This window comes from Alosa pseudoharengus, unplaced genomic scaffold, assembly GCF_046254945.1.
Source record: "Alosa pseudoharengus isolate Yale_2024_CS ecotype anadromous, Long Island Sound unplaced genomic scaffold, YU_APseudo_1.1 YU_APseudo_1.1_scf_12, whole genome shotgun sequence".
Taxonomy (NCBI): Eukaryota; Metazoa; Chordata; class Actinopteri; order Clupeiformes; family Clupeidae; genus Alosa; species Alosa pseudoharengus.
The window spans coordinates 23821784-23839216 of record NW_027468587.1 but is presented as its reverse complement, the minus strand read 5'-3'; the positions used below and the strand labels follow the sequence as shown (position 1 = coordinate 23839216).

At 47.4% G+C, this 17433-nt stretch overlaps 1 protein-coding gene across 2 annotated transcripts in view; it reads right to left on the bottom strand.

Annotated features, from left to right (window-relative positions):
* Positions 1–17433, bottom strand: part of hivep3b (HIVEP zinc finger 3b) — a 78612-nt gene that overhangs the window by 26352 nt on the left and 34827 nt on the right. For both annotated transcript variants that reach the window (XM_076280529.1, XM_076280530.1), the window contains exon 3: positions 6204–6263. The gene's annotated coding sequence lies outside the window, so the exon portion shown is untranslated. The remainder of the gene's footprint in view (positions 1–6203; positions 6264–17433) is intronic.

Sequence of the window (17433 nt, the reverse complement as noted above, 5' to 3'; positions counted from 1 at the left end):
GCTGTTCTGGCACATTCTCATTGATATTGGGCCACAATTGTTTTATGGGGAACTTTAATCACCAGTAGGTGCTTTTTCATGATCTTCCAAACTAGTTAATCCTCATTTTTTTAAGTCACTTTTGATAAAAAAAAATGTTAATGCAATCAGAACTCATGGAACCAGTTATGAGGTGGCTCAGAAAGTGGCCCCATGTTTGATCACATTCAGTCATTCTCCTACAGTGTCACCATGTCTGTGTTGGCTAGTTTCCAATTAGTCTCACTGAGGCAGTGGATTCCTCCAACAACCTACAAAAACACACAGACACAGACAGACACAGAAACACACACACACACACGTGTTGGATCAAAGGCAGCCATAGTGAAAACCTTACAGTCCCAGACATAATTCACACCCAAGTGAGAGTGGAAGGTTGTGATTCACACATTCCTAAAGGACTGCTCCACTCTCCGATTGCCACCTAACCTGGCTCTCTGGTGCCTACACAACTATTGTATTAAACTAAAATATTTACTCCAACATCGCCTACCTGACAAAACACACCACGGATAACCTGCAACCATTTTCGATCATGACGACTAGAGAGGTTAAGTGCGGCCGTCCGCTGAATGGTCATTATGATGTGATTGTACGGTCACAGCGTACTCAAATATCTAACATGTGTGAGTGCACTGCAAACATTGTTATCTGGTCCAGTTCAAATGCCGGGGTCTAACACAAGCCTACACACACACACACACACACACACACACACACACACACACACACACACACACACACACACACACACACACACACACACACACCTTTACCCACTCACTCACACTCACTATCATACAAACACATAACAGGAAGACTTCTAAGAAAGAAAGTAACAGTAGAACCTGATCCTTGTCTACACTTTTGGGACAACCATACGAACATAGAGTGTAACAACGCCTGAATGGTACAAGTCCGTGTGTTAAAGAGAAATTTGCATTACCTGCCTATTACCGCGTAAAGTCCTGCTCTCCAGGGGAATGAGAGCTACTGAGACACACAGCGGATATGAATGTTTGTATACGAGTGGGTGTATTTGAGAGAGAGAGAGAGAGAGAGAGAGAGAGAGAGAGAGTGTCGGTAAGAGAGCGACAGGAAAGAGAGAGAAAGAAAAAGTGGGAGGATATGGCATGAATGTTAAGAGAAATGGACAAAATGCAGAGAGAAGATCAACATGGAGAGTTATACAAATGTATCAATTGCGACTCTGGAAGAAACACCTAGAAGACCCCCATTCCTAATTATAGGGGGTCTTCTAGATTTGTATAGGGCATTATGGGGGCAGAGAGCCCACTGCTGCTAGTGTGGCTGCCTTTGTTTCAATAAAAACACTCGCCTCTCCCAAACCCATCCACATGCTCATGTTTAGTCCATCAGGAAAGAAAGATGTGGTCTGTCCCAGGGGATTCTAACCCAGGCTCGCTCCCTCGCGCGCACACACACACGCGCACACACACACACACACACACACACACACACACACACACACACACACACACACACACACACACACACTCTTTCTCTCTCACACACACATAAACACATACATTAACACACACACACACACACACACACACACACACACACACACACACACACACACACACACACACACACACACACACATTCTTTCTGATGACCTCATGCATGATGCGTTAATCCCTGCTGTTCCTCCTCCACCACTGAAACCAGAGTCCCATATCTGGCCAATGACATCACCAGGCCCCTCCCCGCGCTGATCAGGCAGGGCCGGCTGAATCTCACTTAAAAACACATTAGCCAAACACATGGAGCAGGAAGCCCTGCATTCCACTAACCCTGCCCTCTCTGCTGGACACTCATCTCCTTATTCCTCGGTTATGAAGATGAAAACAAATGACTCGTCCGAGTTCCTCCGAAGCGAAAAGCTGCATATGGTCCAGTCCCGCTGGACTCTAACAGATCACAGCTGGCATTACACAAGAGGGAGGAACCCCTTCTACATCTCTCTCTCTCTCCCCCTCGCTCTCTTTTCCTCCCTCCCTTCCTCTCTCCCTCCATCCCCTCCCTCCCATTCATCCACCGTCAGCACAGTCAACGGGCTCTCTTGTGCTTGGACGGCGACTCACCACACTGAAAAGACAGTGCTTGAGTGTTCGATGCGTTGGGGAATGACGCTTGGCGCTGCGCCAAAGGGGCTTATCGGCAATCTGTGGCCAGTCCGAAAGAAAAATGCGAGGGAAAGTGCAGGATTCACTGCGGCCCCTCAGAAATGGACATGACAAAGCGGCCACTGTGCCCGTCATGGCCGGCATGTGTGACAGCAGGGAGAGACAGGCAGGAATCACCTTGGATTCACCCTGAGAGAGCTGAGCTGATTAGGCAACGCACCTTTTAAAAGCACTGATCTGCACAGGGTGCACTGGCAGTAGAGGGCTGCAACAGGGATATTTTCCTTTCATTTCTTTTCCTTCCTTTCTAAAAGCCACTCTTTTGAAGTTGAAGAGGGTGACCGAATAGCCAGGCTGGTGGCACACAGTTCCCTCGAGCAGACTGACCGAGCCCGGCCGGCGTCAACACTCAAACCGCTGCTCAGAGTCTGCGGGAGCTCACACCGAGTCATCCTTCCAGGGCTGCCCGAGTCACAGGAGTGCCCATCAGGGGAATCCGTGAAGCACGCACAACCTGTCAGAGGACTTTGAGACGTCACAGTCACAGACGGGTGAGAGAGAGGGAGGGACAGATTAGGGAGAGGAATGAGAGAGAGAGAGAGAGAGAGAGAGACAGAGAGGGAGAGGGAGGGAGAGAGAAACGGGAAGAGGGAGCGAGAGAGAGAGGGAGGGAGATATAGATAGAGAGAGGGAGAGAGAGATTGAAGGCAGGAAAGAGAGGACACAAAGAGAAAAACAGACAGAGAGAGGGAAAGAAAGAGAAAAGGAGAGTGATAGGGAGGGGTAGATAAGGTAGAGAAGGAGAATTGGAGAGAAAGTGAGGGAGAGAGAGAAAGTGAGGGAGAAAGAGAGAAAAAGAGAAAGTGAGGGAGAGAGAAAAATTGAGGGAGAGAGAGAGAAAAAGAGAAAGCGAGGGAGAGAGAAAGAGGGAAAGAGAGATAGAGGAGAGGGAGAGAGAGAGAGGGAGAGGGAGAGAGAAAGAGAGAGGGAGCGGGAGAGAGAGAGAGGGAGAGGGAGAGAGAAAGAGAGAGGGAGCGGGAGAGAGAGGGAGAGGGAGAGAGAGAGAGAGAGAAAGAGAGAGGGAGAGGGAGAGAAGGAAATTCCCCACGTTTCTGGGGCACACTGTCACGCTGTGCCTTCAGAGCAAACAGAGGCAGAGGCAGTGATGTAACGTGGCGAAACGGCCACCTCGCAAGCAAACACACTCTGGACGGGGCTTTCCCAGAAAACGGACTCCAGCGGAGGGCACCAGGTGCTCGATGGCCTTCGCCAATCCTGCACGCTGGCGGAGAGAACGGTAGTGGAAACACAGTCTTCCATTGATGTTCACATGGTTTTCTCCCCGTCAGAGGGGGAAGTGGCAGGAAGCAACCACTTGAAACAAACCGCCTGTAAAGGTCCAGACGAGAATGTGAAAGTCACTTTTTCTGTGGAATCATGATTCTTGCTTTCTGTGATAACAAGATGAACCGTCTGGAAAGGTCCAGACGAGAATGTGAAAGTCAGACTTGCTGTGGAATCATAATTCTCTGCTTTCTGTGATTAGAAGAACGTTTTTATTTTTTTCCGCCCGCCTGTGACTTTGATGGGCTTATCAACTTCCATTAGGGGAACAAAAGCATCACACATAGTTTTCAGTAGACTAGTTTTCCCTCTGTCTAACGTCCATGCTAACTTCAGAGATTTAACTGTTAGCCAGTATTGAGCCCATACTGTGAGATATAAAAATGGTTAATTTCACTCCAGCAGTGTTTCTGGAAGGACGGTACGGAGATACAAAGGAACACAGGAGGAAACTACAAATGCAGAGCTCTAGAGAAGAATAATCAGAGAGAGAGTGAGAGAGAGAGAGAGAGAGAGAGAAGACAAAAGGTCCGATAGAAAGAGAAAAGAGGCAAGATAAACAGAAGTAAAGAGAGATAGGAAAAATATATAGAAAGAGTAACAAGAGTGAGAGGGAAAGGAAATGAGAGAACTAACAAAATAAAGAGAAAATGATTCTTACCTACAAGTAGAGCTCAGAAGGCCCACAAGAACACGGGTAACTAGTGAACTTGTGATATGCAAAATATGCATGCAGTTTGAGCAACTACTGTACTGTATGAGGAACCGTTTCTTCTTAATTGTAAAAGACATGCCTCTCCTTAATAAACAAAAAATACCCATGGAGAGAACAGCAACAGTGTAAGATATAAGATGACACAACAGCAGAGCAGCACTGACACTCACACGGCCATGAATCACAGGAGTAATCATTCATACTGAGTACTGGCGTGTGACATGTGTCTTTTTATCTCCGTTGTGTGGGTGTATACAGTGTGTATGTCTACAGTGTGTGTGCGTGTGTGTGTATATTATACTGGAATATCTGGAATATGATAAACACACACACACACACACACACACACACACACACACACACACACACACACACACACACACACACACACACACACACACACACACACACACACACACACACACACACACACACACACACACACACACACACACACAGTCGGCTGGCTCCTGAGAGAAGTGTGGGAGGAAATGGTCGTTCTTCTCCTTTACAGTCTCTCGGCAAGTGCGCGGGAGAAAGATCTGAGCTCAATGTGGAGCAGACATAGCCACATGGCCGTCCTGCTTCTCCTGGATGCTCATTAGGACCAGGCTTGGACTCCACTTCCCAATCGCACAGACCACTACTATCAGGAGGCCGCAAGGAGAACCATAACACAATGGATGAGGAGTAAGACTTGAAACTAGAGTTGAGTGGAGGTCAGAGTGTGTGTGTGTGTGTGTATCAACAGTAGTGGGGGGGGGGGACTTTATTCTCTTATGACTACTCTTTCACTCCTTCTCCACTTCTCCCTCTCAAGATCTTCATGTCCATCGCTTACTTGTTTGCATCCACTTGACTCCTTCCCATATCTCCTGCTTTTTCACATGCAGTCTCTCTCTTCTCTCTGTCTCTCTCTCTCTCTGTCTCTCTCTCTCTCTCTTTCTCTATCTCTATCAACCATGCTGAATGAGTGTGTTGTTCGTGGTAACCTTCAGCTCTGTTTTGTGCGGAAGGGCATTGTGTTGCCCTATTGCCACTGGTCACATTGTGTCAGGGGAGAATGTGATCTTTGTGTCAGGCAGCAGCCAGCTCTTAGGAGCCCCTGAAGCCCCCCCCCACCCCCACCAACGCACCAACACACACACACACACACACACCTCCCCATACTGTAACATCCCTGGAAGTGGAATTCACACTTCCGTCCACAACACTCACATACACACACTCATGCACAGTCTCCTTTGTGTTCTGTCTCCCCACTAAGGCTGTGAGACAACACAGGCTCTGTTGGGATGACTGACGGGAGAGCTGCCACACACAGATCCACGTGTGATCTCGCCCGCTCCCTGTTGTCATGGGAAGAAAGACAAGCCTTACTTTTCCCCTTGCAGCTCCGACGCCTCCCAGATCTTTGCCTCTCTCTGTCTCTCTGTTTCCCTCAAATCCCCCCCTCTACTTTTTCTCTCTCTCTCTGCTCAACCCCCCCCCCTCTATCTCCCTCTCTCTCTGTTTCCCTCAACCCCCCCCCCAATCTTCTCTCTCTCTATGTTTCCCTCAATCCCCTCCTCTCTCTCTCTCTCTCTGGAGGACATATGGTGCATTCATAAGAACACTATTGATGCCTTTTGACAGAAATGATCATAAAACATGCAATATAAAAGCTGGAACAGACATTCACCACCATCTGCAGGGATCTCAAACGACACCTGCGATTTAGATCTCAGTCTCCACGGAGGCACTTCTACACTAAGTGTGTTTATGTCTGTGCGTATGAGTGAATATGTATGTGTGTGTGTGTGTGTGTGTGTGTGTGTGTGTGTGTGTGTGTGTGTGTGTTTGTGTGTGTGTGTATGTGTGTGTGTGTGTGTGTGTGTGTGTGTGTGTGTGTGTGTGTGTGTGTGTGTGTGTGTGTGTGTGTGTGCACGCTTTCTCGATCAGAAGTGTCTTACCTGTGCTGCTTGTGCTTATTTCTCAGCTGTTTTCATGGTGCGGGCTTCAGGGAGTGGCTCCTAAGAGTCAGACAAAGAGAGGAGCGACAGAGAGGCAGAGCACAGAGGAAGAGAGAAAGAGAGAGAGAGAGAGAGAGAAAGGCGGGAAGAGAGAGAGAGAGAGAAAGGGGGAAGAGAGGGAAAGAGAGGGAGAGTGCATTAGAGTTTTCCACAGATTTCTCACACATGATGTTGCGCAAATGACACTGAATGGTCTTCGGAAATGAGTCAGAACCGTATTGAAGAAGTCCCACAGCTGGGAATGAACTGAGCTTCGCCCCACAGGCCGGGCTCCGCTCTCCAGAGGAAGAGAGACGAGAGAGGGGGAAAAAGAGCAACTGGCACTGTTCCTGGATGGGATGAAATGACAGGAAAAAGAGCCGGATTCGTTGCTCTGCTCCGCCGCTCAGTGCCGTGAAAGGGGCCGTGACGCAAGAGGACTACCGGGACAAACCACATGCCTTCATGAGTGACCGGGTCACCTGACTCTGATGGCTAGGATGACCAGGCCTCGTGGCCAGTGGAGAGAGGCGAGCTTCAGAGGAAGCATGCGCAGTAGAAAAAAACGTGCTCTTTTCTGGCTTACACCACCTTTAATATTTACATTATACTTAATACTTAGCCTACTTAATATCCATTTATTATTCTGTGGTCCGCTGGCGCTGATCAAACTCAAACAGCCGTGAGCTTTGGACAGGTCCATTTCCAGCCAACAGGCCTTGCCACGGCAACAAGCCCTCCGCCATCACATCAGCAGCTGCCACAGGCAGATGTGTGGGCAGCCCAAGGGCCCGGTCAAGGGGTCCTTCATGCAGGTGAAGGTGGCCAAGCACTGATGCAGACAGCCGAGGACACAGCAGCAGGGGTCCTCCGTGACATTCTCCACCGTCTGTTTCACCTCCAAATGACTCCCATTCATTAGCGGTTATTATCATATCTGCTTTCATAACCACTGATTTCCCGTCCAACACACACACACACACACATAGACACACACACACACAGTAGACAGACAGATGCAGTTTGTGCAATCAGGGTTAACCACTGGTCACAGCCAGAGGAAATGATCAAAGACCAAAGCGGCGTGCTGACAGACCTAGGCAGGGACAACTGTTCCCTATTATACATCCAATGCACGACACACACACACACACACACACACACACACACACACACACACACACACACGCACACACACACGCACGCACACACACACGCACACACACACACACACACGCACGCACCTGATAACAGTCATGCCGACCTTATCAGAAGTAGTGAGATCCAAGCCTGGGAAAAAGGCAGCCGGCCGGTGTTTGCCCCACACCCAGCAGTTTCTATTCTGAGGCCTGAGGTCGCTCATTTTCCTATCACCACGGGTGGAAAAACCCATCGGTGGGACGGGGCTGAAAAAAAAAACACTTGTGGGGCTTGTTTTCTTGGGAGTGACTTTGTGAATGTAGGGGCGACTTGTTGTTGTGCTGCGCTGCCCGAGGAGCCCTCCCTGCCTCAGCCCAGTGTTATTTCCCCCATCTGTGAGGTGGGCCCAGTGGATGTTAGAGGAGGCTTGTTCTACCAGGCCGGGGCCATACAGGCCCTCTTTGTCTGGACCTGCGTCGCCACCCGACGCTCGCTCGCCGGGGGAAGCAGGCCAGGGGTGGGGAGGGCCGAGAGAGCCAGGGGGCTGGAACGAAAACAGTCCACCAAAAAAAAAAAAAGAGGGAAAACCCACCAGAAGGAGACCCCTTAGCCACGTGGTCTTCCTCTCTCTCTCTCTCTCTCACACACACACACATACACTCACGTACGCACTCACGTACGTACGCACACACACACACACGCACACACACACACACACACACACACTCACACATGCAACAAGTATTTATATAGTTCAAGAATACCAACATAGTCACTTAGACACACATTAAGACATCTTTATACTTTTAATAAGGCAGTAAGTACTACTATGATTTCATTATCATACCAAAAACCCTAGTTATAAAGTGATTGTGACAGTGGCATGAGCTGGTACAGTAGCACTGCTAACCTGCTAACTAGCTCACATGCTGGAATGGCCACATGCTATAAGCCAGACACTTGGTGGAAGAACAATTATCTTCACTTGTCAATAAGACTAGTAGTTTTTTTTCTGCTTTGGTTTACTTTATCACAAATAATACCATAGTTGGGAAGATTTATAGCTTGTCTTTGCATGTGCTTGCAACCAGATTACTGCCATATTATATAGTGGCATTGAGTCATCTGTTGTTGTTTAAATTGTTTAAATGTACATATCACATTTTAGTGGAGTGTAATATCATAATCTACAACTGGGGAGTTTGCAGTCAGGAACACAGTTGGGTTATTTCTGCACTGGTTTCCCATAAACTGTGGAAGAAAGCTATAAAATAAAAATATATTAAAAAAAAACTGTCTGAAATGGAAAAAGAGGCTTGTAAAAATATTTCAGTGACTATTTCACATTTCAAAACTGACCAGATTGTTCTTTTTAAGGAAGAAAAGGGCACTTCAGGAGCGAGGTCTCATTTCGGAAAACCTCTCAACCCTGATTGGGACCTATCCATAGGTTTCTACCATCTACCTGATCCAGGCGGCTCAGTGAAAAGTGTGTCATGTCATGTGTCTATCCTGACACACACGTCGAAGGCGGCTGAACACACCAGGACACACAGCCTGAACAGGGCTAGGAGGTCATTGAGTACGGCCTCAATGAGGATCTACACCTGAGCACACCGGGAAAGGTACATGAGGGCCGAGGGCCGAGGGCCGAAGACAGAACCAAGAGCAGGTGCATCATGAGGAGTTTGTCCGGTATCTGCCAAGGCACTGCCTGTCCTATTTGCTTTCTGATTCAGAACACAGGTGATTCAATGGCACGTCTTAGTGTGACATGCCAACATCTTTAACCAAGTGAACAAATGCACAGTGGCGTACCTCTTAAAAATGTACTTCAGTAGGAAGAGAGAAAATGACTGAGCGAATGAGAGAGACAGAGTAGAAGAGACAAAACTACAGGAAGGAGTTGAAAAGAGAGAGAGAGAGAGTGAGAGTGAGAGAGAGTGAGAGTGAGAGTGAGAGAGAGAGAGAGTGAGAGAGAGAGAGAGACAGTAGAAGAGACAAAACTACAGGAGGGAGTTGAAAAGAGAGAGAGAGAGAGAGAGAGAGAGAGAGAGAGAGAAAGAATGTGAGAGAGAGAGAGAGAGAGAGTGTGAGAGAGAGAGAGAGAGAGAGAGTGAGAGAGAGAGAGAGTGAGAGAGAGAGAGAGAGTGAGACAAACAGAGAGATGACAGCAGCACGCTAATGGAGCACAGCATGAGTCCTTTGTTAAGCCGATCAATTCCTGCGCTTGCCAAATGTGACATCTGATCCTCCAGCATTCAGCAAGGCCTCCCCTGGCTCACTGACCATATAAGCTCTCTCTCTCTCTCATCATCATATCATCCAAGTGTGATGCACAGTACATCAAGCATATGGATGCAAACAGGACCCTATACACACACTTTATATGACCATGAAACATTTGCTATGAGATAATATATTAGTTAGATATGTAGCTGGCCAATTAAAGGCCAACATGGAGACAAAGTATCCCTATTCATCCTTGCTGTAACTCTGACACGCTTGCTTGAGCTCATAGCTGCCTGATATCTGCAAGTGAAAGCAATGACTGCTGCTGACGGTGAGACTCTAAATGGAGGCCTAATGGCAGGAGAGACATAAGAGAGCCACTGGAGCGGCACAACACATCATCATGGAAATAACCAGTGTGACGGGGCACAACTACACTCCAACCGTCATCAAAAAGATTGGTGCCGGCAGGGTTTGTGTGGCTTCAGGACAATCACAGAGAAACAATTAAACCAGAAAAAAAAGTCCCCTCACGAGAACAGAAAAAAAGATCAACAGAGAGGAAGAAAGAAAGAAAGAACGATCATGACGTTGCGGAGAGGAAACTGAATAGGTTAAAAATAGAAACAAGGAACTTGTTTGAAAAAAAAAAAAAAAAAAAAAACGCCCACCTAACATGATGGCGCCCACGCATTTGAGCTCGCCATATGTGGGCGTGAAGTCTAAAAATGGCACATAGCATAGCTAACTCATGCTCCGTCATACATACAACAAAGACACACTGAGAGATACAACAGCAGGATGCGGTCACATGGGGAGGAAGTTGACGTGACAAGATCAACCATTTGGGTTACCAAGAGAGGAGGGTGTGACAAACAGTCTTCGTCTGAAGTCATCGGCTCGTCTGGGGGAGTTGCAGAGGCCAAAAGAAAGCAAGCAGACTGCTGTCAAACAATACAGGCCTTGGCAGAGTACCATACCAGTTAAACAGGTTAAAAGGAGTCATGCTCTGGCACTCACAAGAAAAAGGCTTTTACTTTTAATAACATAACTCAGTGGTTTTCAAACTTTTCACAATGAGTACCACCTCAGAAAACAATTGGCTCTCCAAGTACCATTATTAAGGGCATTAAAATACAATTTAGCGTAGGCCAGTTTCACGTATTGTATATTGTACATACGTTTTGCGTCGTTTGTTACTGGCAGGTGCCATGGAAGCTTCACTAGTCAGTTGTGCTGGGCTCACTGTCAGCAACCTCAGTTTCTGCTCGACATATTCACCACACTCCTCTTTTAAATAGTTTCCGTTTGGAGCTATGATGGCATGAATGTTTTTGATCCATCATGTTTGCTTCATTTTGCTTTGCTTGCCATCACAGCTTAGCTTGTCAACCATTTGCTTATGTTCCATACAGTTAAACTAGCCTAGTAGGCCTATTGGCTCCTATTGGCTGATATAAAATGTCATCTTTATATAAAAAATCTTGGAGACCACTAGGAGTCCGCGTACCACCAGTGGTAGCCGTACCACAGTTTGAGAACCACTGACATAACTAACCCAACATAACTTTTTATATGATAGCATTATAAGTACACCATCAGTGTTCTGTGTAGCATCTGAATTTATTACATTAAATGTCACATTGTAGTCCTATACTGTACACATCCCACTCTAACACTCTATGTTAAATAGGTTTCGATAACCCAAGACATGCACATGACAACCTGCAGCCTACAAAAAAGACCTCAAACAACCATAAAGCAGCATTCCTAGTCTAAAACTCGCAAAGTAACTACTAACTACCTAAAAAGTATTCAAAAACCATCAACAACAATCAACAACACTGTTTAAAGCTCTCTTGGTGATATTGCAGGCAATGTTGAGCTGTAAAGGCTTTTCTTTCATTTTCTTTTCACAGTGTGTTCCTTCCAAGACCACACAGCTACATAGTGCATAGCCTAGACGGCCTGTTGTGAATGACAGGTGTGTGTGTGTGTCTGTCCTTGGGTATGTGTGCATATACCATCAAAATAAAACACACTAAAAGTAGCTGCTTATAAAAATATACATTTGAAAAAGTGCCAAAAAAGTAACATAATGGTGTATTTAAGCAACAGTTGACACTGGACGGAAAAAGCTTGTTCACAGGAAGACAGCAGAAACCGCTGATGTTATCATCCTGCCGTGTTAAATTTAGACTCGTCAAAGCCACAAGAGGTAAGGGGTGACGGCGACAGCGGCAACTTACTCCACTCATATGGCCAGCGTGAGCTCACATAGGAACATCAGCGCACACAGACACACACACACACACACAGACACACACACACACACACACACACACACACACACACACACACACACACACACACACACACACACACACACACACACACACACACACACACACACACACACACACAAACACACACACAAGCCCGGCAGTGTTCTCTGTGCGGATGTAGCTTCCATTAAATCGAACCCAGCCCAACTCAGTCCAGGCTGCGGATGAAGGACAGGCAGATAAAGGCAGTCCAGTCCCCGCAGCTGGCCCCCGGACACGTCTGCAGGCGGCTCTCACCCGCTCGCTCACTCGCTCGCTGGCCTGCGCTGGACCCCTTACCCGGCACGACGCACATCAACACCTGGAGGCTGCCAGTTCATCAGTTCCGGCGTGGTGGCTGATGACAGCACGGGCCCTGCTGCCGACGCTAACCAAATCAGGCTCTGTAAACATGGCCGCTCCCGCTGTGCCAAACGCCTGATGACTGGATGTGACTGTCACACACACACTCTCTCTTTCTAATACACACTTTTGACCTCTCTTTCTCTACACAAGAGTGTAACCTCACACACACATACACATATGTAAATTCACATACCCATATAAGAGTGCACTCAAAAGGCAAAATGGCATACACAAAGGAGTACATGATAAGTAATACACACACACACACACACACACACACACACACACACACACACACACACACACACACACACACACACACACACACACACACACACACACACACACACCCTTACATAGCCATGGACAGATGAAGGGTGGCAGCAGGTAAACAGCGATCACTGAGGGGCTGAAGTGTGTACAAACAGCCGCTGCAGGCGGTGGGATGTGGAGGGGCTTCCGGCGTGGCGAGGCGAGGCCAGGGCTTGGCACGGCCTGAGGGGCCCTACTGAGCAGGGGGTTTACCCGCACGCCTGGAGCAGGCCTCAGCACCCCAGGCTGCCACCTCAGCGCTCACAAACACCTCCATTCACTGCTGCTGCTGGACACCGAAACATGGAGGGAGAGGCTTGGAGGAGGCCTGTGTGTGTGTGTGTGTGTGAGAGAGACTGTTTATGCATTATACACAAGCACACACTTACACCCGCACACACACGCACACACACACACACCAGGGACCCCTGCTACTCTGCTGTGTGTGCAAACAGAAGTAAAAGGAGTAGAAAACTCATAAGCTTGATTGAATTGAACACTGAACTTAACACTGCGCCAGGGCCTGTTACTTCAAAAGAAAAACATGTGTAGTTGCAGGGCCTTCCTCCACCCTAACAGTGAAACTCTAGATCTGTGTCTGCAGGATCGGCCCCACAGCAGGGCCAGATGTGGGCCCCTTTGCGGGTATGCGTCTCCTCTTCACACGGGCCTCATCTCCCTGCCTCCCCTTGGCATCATCTTCACTCTTTTAAACAATCTGTCAAACACACTTACAGCACTGGGAAAAAAAAACATGTAAGCCCCGGGAAAAATAAATCACACACACACGGGCACACGTATGCATGCACACACACACTAACACACATGCACATACACAAACGCACACACACACATTCACACAAATATATGCATGCCACCCCCAGAATCTTATCAGAGGAGCATATCAGATTTCTGCATGTTCAAACCTACATCTCCAGTGCTATCCATCTCTCATGGTGGCAGTGCTCCTTTGGCAGGGGCCGACAAGTCCATCATAAATCACACCTGGCAATCACGTTAGCAAGCTGCCTGCAACACACTAAATTATGAGACAGGCAGCAGCGCATTGCAGCAACCACTTATGAACTACTTTGGTGGACTTGGTGGTGGTGGTGGTGGCTATGAGTCTGGATGAAGGGTGCCTTTGAGACAGCAACTGCCTTTGGAGAAGATCTGGCACTAGTTTTGGCACAAGAGTCGGATCCACCTCTGAGACATTTGCTATCGGGGAAACTTGGGCTTGGTAGGCTATGCCTTTTAACTGTTAACATGTGTATAGTGCAAAAACAATAACAGCAATAGGCACCAATAAACAGATGAGCAGGCAGGTTACCAGAGCCGGCGTAATTACCTCAACAACAATAACAGTGATCATCTCTGCACAATGGACACACTCCTCATGTTAACGTACAACACACGCAACATATAATGATGAAGGGCCTGACTCATCAGGAGCTTTCTCAAGACTGGGGAGAAGAGAGTTCACAAGATGGTGAAAGTGAGATGAGATTTATCTGACTTTCTGCTATTAACCACATCAGCTATTTGTGTAGTAACTCCTCTCTCTCTCTCTGTGCTCTCTCTCTCACTCTCTCTCTTGCGCGCACTCTGTCGCTCTCTCTCTCTCTCTCTGTGGTGAAGAGAAGGTGGGTGAGCTCCACTAAATGGTCACAAAAAACATTTGGGTGCATTTTCACTCGATATTTTGAAGAAATGCAACACAATTACCCAACTGTAGAGTTTTTAGAATTTTTGTTGAATTTTTAGACATGGAGTTCTTGCCAAGCCCAAGTTACCTACCTATCGACCAACAAACTCAATAACCCTCCCTCCTTCCCAAGACCCTGGGTGATGTGCATGACAACAGTGTGCTTGAGAGGGAGGCCTGGGCTCCCGGGGGCAGATACTGCAAACCATGTGATCTCTGGTGGAGTGAGTTCACTGCTCATCTGTGGCGGCTTGTAGCCGTAAACACCACAGGCCTCTGTGACTGTTGGACAGCAACATGTGCTGATAACTACCCACATTAAAAAAAAAGAAATCAGTGACTGTGTACATCATCTCTCTCACTCTAATCTTGCAGGCAGTGAAGGCCTCAGTTTTCTCTCCCGCTGACCATGTGTCTGTGCTGCTGACCACGTGCCTGAGTTTGCCAGGTCAGCAGCAGCAGCAGCAGCAGCAGCAGTAGTGTGGCGTTGGCTCAGGCTCAGGCGCTGGCGCTGTGCGGAAGTGTGTAGCTCAGAGGGGCAGCTGTGCTGCTGAGATGTATACGTCGCTCTGGGAGTTGCGGCTCGCGCACTCTAAGTGCAGCGTTACCCTCCAGGGCTGCCCCGCTCTGCTGCCCAGAGGCCTGGGGGCTGACCCCTGGGGCGCTCGCTCGCTCGCTGAGGGCTTATACTCAGGTAGGCAGCAGGACAGTACGGCCTCAAAATTACATCACGGAATTTGAATTTGAATTTGAAGGTTACAATATACTGTATGCATAAAGTTAAAAACATCTTTCTTGAAATTTCAGTTTAATTACTTCTCATAACACACTGGTTTGGCAACTTTTTTCACTGCATTCTGTATAGTCCAAAATAACTTATTTTTGCAGCATCTCAGTGTGCATTTAAACTGTAGCAGATAATCAAATTCTTATAAATTTATTTTTATTAATACTCTTATTAATATTATTTTTCCCAACCAACATGCATTGTGCAAAACTTTATTTAAAAAAAAATACTGCTCTTCAGTTATAGCATTCAGCATTGCAGGAATAGTCCTTCATACCACTTTACTTGGCCTTCTTTTTAATACTCACATTGCAATAGTGCAGAAACCATCACTGTCAACATACCTGTCTGTGCAGGCTTACTTAGCCAGCCACAGAAGCTACGGGAGGTTATTAGCCAGAAATAAACAACTCTGTCAACGCAACTGTCCCTGGCCTGGGAGCACATCTGTGGCATGTCCCAATGTTGCCACCTGTGCTGAATGCCCTCTCCGAGGGGGAGGATAAGTGGCAGGAACACAAAGGTACGTCCTGGCCGAGCTTGCCACTCCTGGGAAATTTGCTGCAGCCTCCACCTCTCTAGTGGATTTGCATCACCATCAACCTCCAGTGTCTGCAGGCTGCTCTTGAGCTCAGCTTCAACTGGGTCTCTGGACACAGTTTATTGTTCACTTGCTTTTGTGAAAGTTAACCAGACTTCATCGTCTACACAGATTTAACACCAGACACTGCAGACATTTACATGCTATAAAATGATAATTCATCATAATAAGAATCTCAATCGCAGTCAAATTAACTACCGATGGCACTGCAGTCTTGTGGTTAAGTACCACTGCTTTGGCAACGTTTGCACGACTGTAAGTAGAAACGCATACTTCAAACTCTTCTTTGCTCTTCTGTCAACCCTTGGGCTACCAATTCTTCAGTGCAGTCATCAAAGAAATATGAAGTCGGTAAACAGTTACCACACAACTACCTGTTGCTGTTGAAGTGGAAAGTTGGAATTATGTAAGGGGGCTTGACAACTAGGGCTGCAATTATCGCAACCGCAATATGAACCAATGCAACTATCTAATTGCAAAGACTAAAAACTTCACAGGACTTTGCTGTATAGTTTTGGCATTTCAATTTGCCAACATTGTTTTTGGCCAGGTGCCACAACTTGTGGATCTGGTACTTTGCAAGATGTCTTTAAAGCCTGTTCTGCCAACTGTCTGAAAAGGAACAGATCTGAGGTGGTAGAGAAGATTGCTTGTATTACAATCCCTTCACTATCCTAGTAGCTATTGTTGTCTGATATGATTTGTTTTGTACTCATCGTCAGACTTGAACCATGTCCATACAATAGTGATGTAAGCGCTCTTAACCAACTCCTCGTCTTTATTGTGCACATTACTTTCACCCATTTCTTTTTTTCTCCATATAAAGCTGCATGGCCCCTCATGTTTTCCGGAAAATTGACGAGCTGAAGACGACGGAACCCAACTGCTCCACACCGTATTTTAGTCATAATCCACAATATAGGACTAATTCATGTACTTTCTGTTCACACTATTCACCCCTAATACTTTACCGGGTCAGGTGTAGAGCTGGGGGCGGATAGGAGCAGTGCTGACATTAAATAGGACTTCCTCGGGGGCCCTGGCAACACGACCAGTGTCAACACTAGTAAATCACTTGGCAACAAACCACTGAGAGGGCCAGAAGAAAAGAGAGGCTCAGAGGCCGCCACCCCGGCTATCTGGTTCAGTGTGTCTCTCTCTCTGGTTTAGTGTTTGTGTATGGATAGCGAAAGTAAGGAGGCCTCCGTGTATGTGTGTGTGTGTGTGTGTGTGTGTGTGTGTTCGCCCAGGCTAGCGGCTGTGCGGGGATATGTAATACCCCTGCTGTGAACTCACAGGGCCCAGGGGAGGGAATCCAGTGTCCTGCGTTTACCCGCACACCCAAACTGGCCCACTTTTTTGCGCGTGCACGTGCACACACACACACACACACACACACACACACACACACACACGACAGAAGTGTGTCACAGGAGCGCAGCTCATGCTTGCCTGATCGCCTGAAATGAGGCCACACTGGACACTGGGGAAGCACGTGTGTGTGAGTGTGAGTGTGTGTGTGTGTGTGTGTGTGTGTGTGTCTCGATGCGTGTGGCAGATGCCACTTGAGGCTCAGCCAGGCAGGGAAGCAGAAGAGTGAGAGGGAGGACATAACATATACACAATGGCATCTCCTACACACCAGAGAAGTATGGCTGTTTAAGGTCAAGCTCTGAGTAGCCCATTGTAGTATACATATACTCAGGACCTCCAGCTAGCAA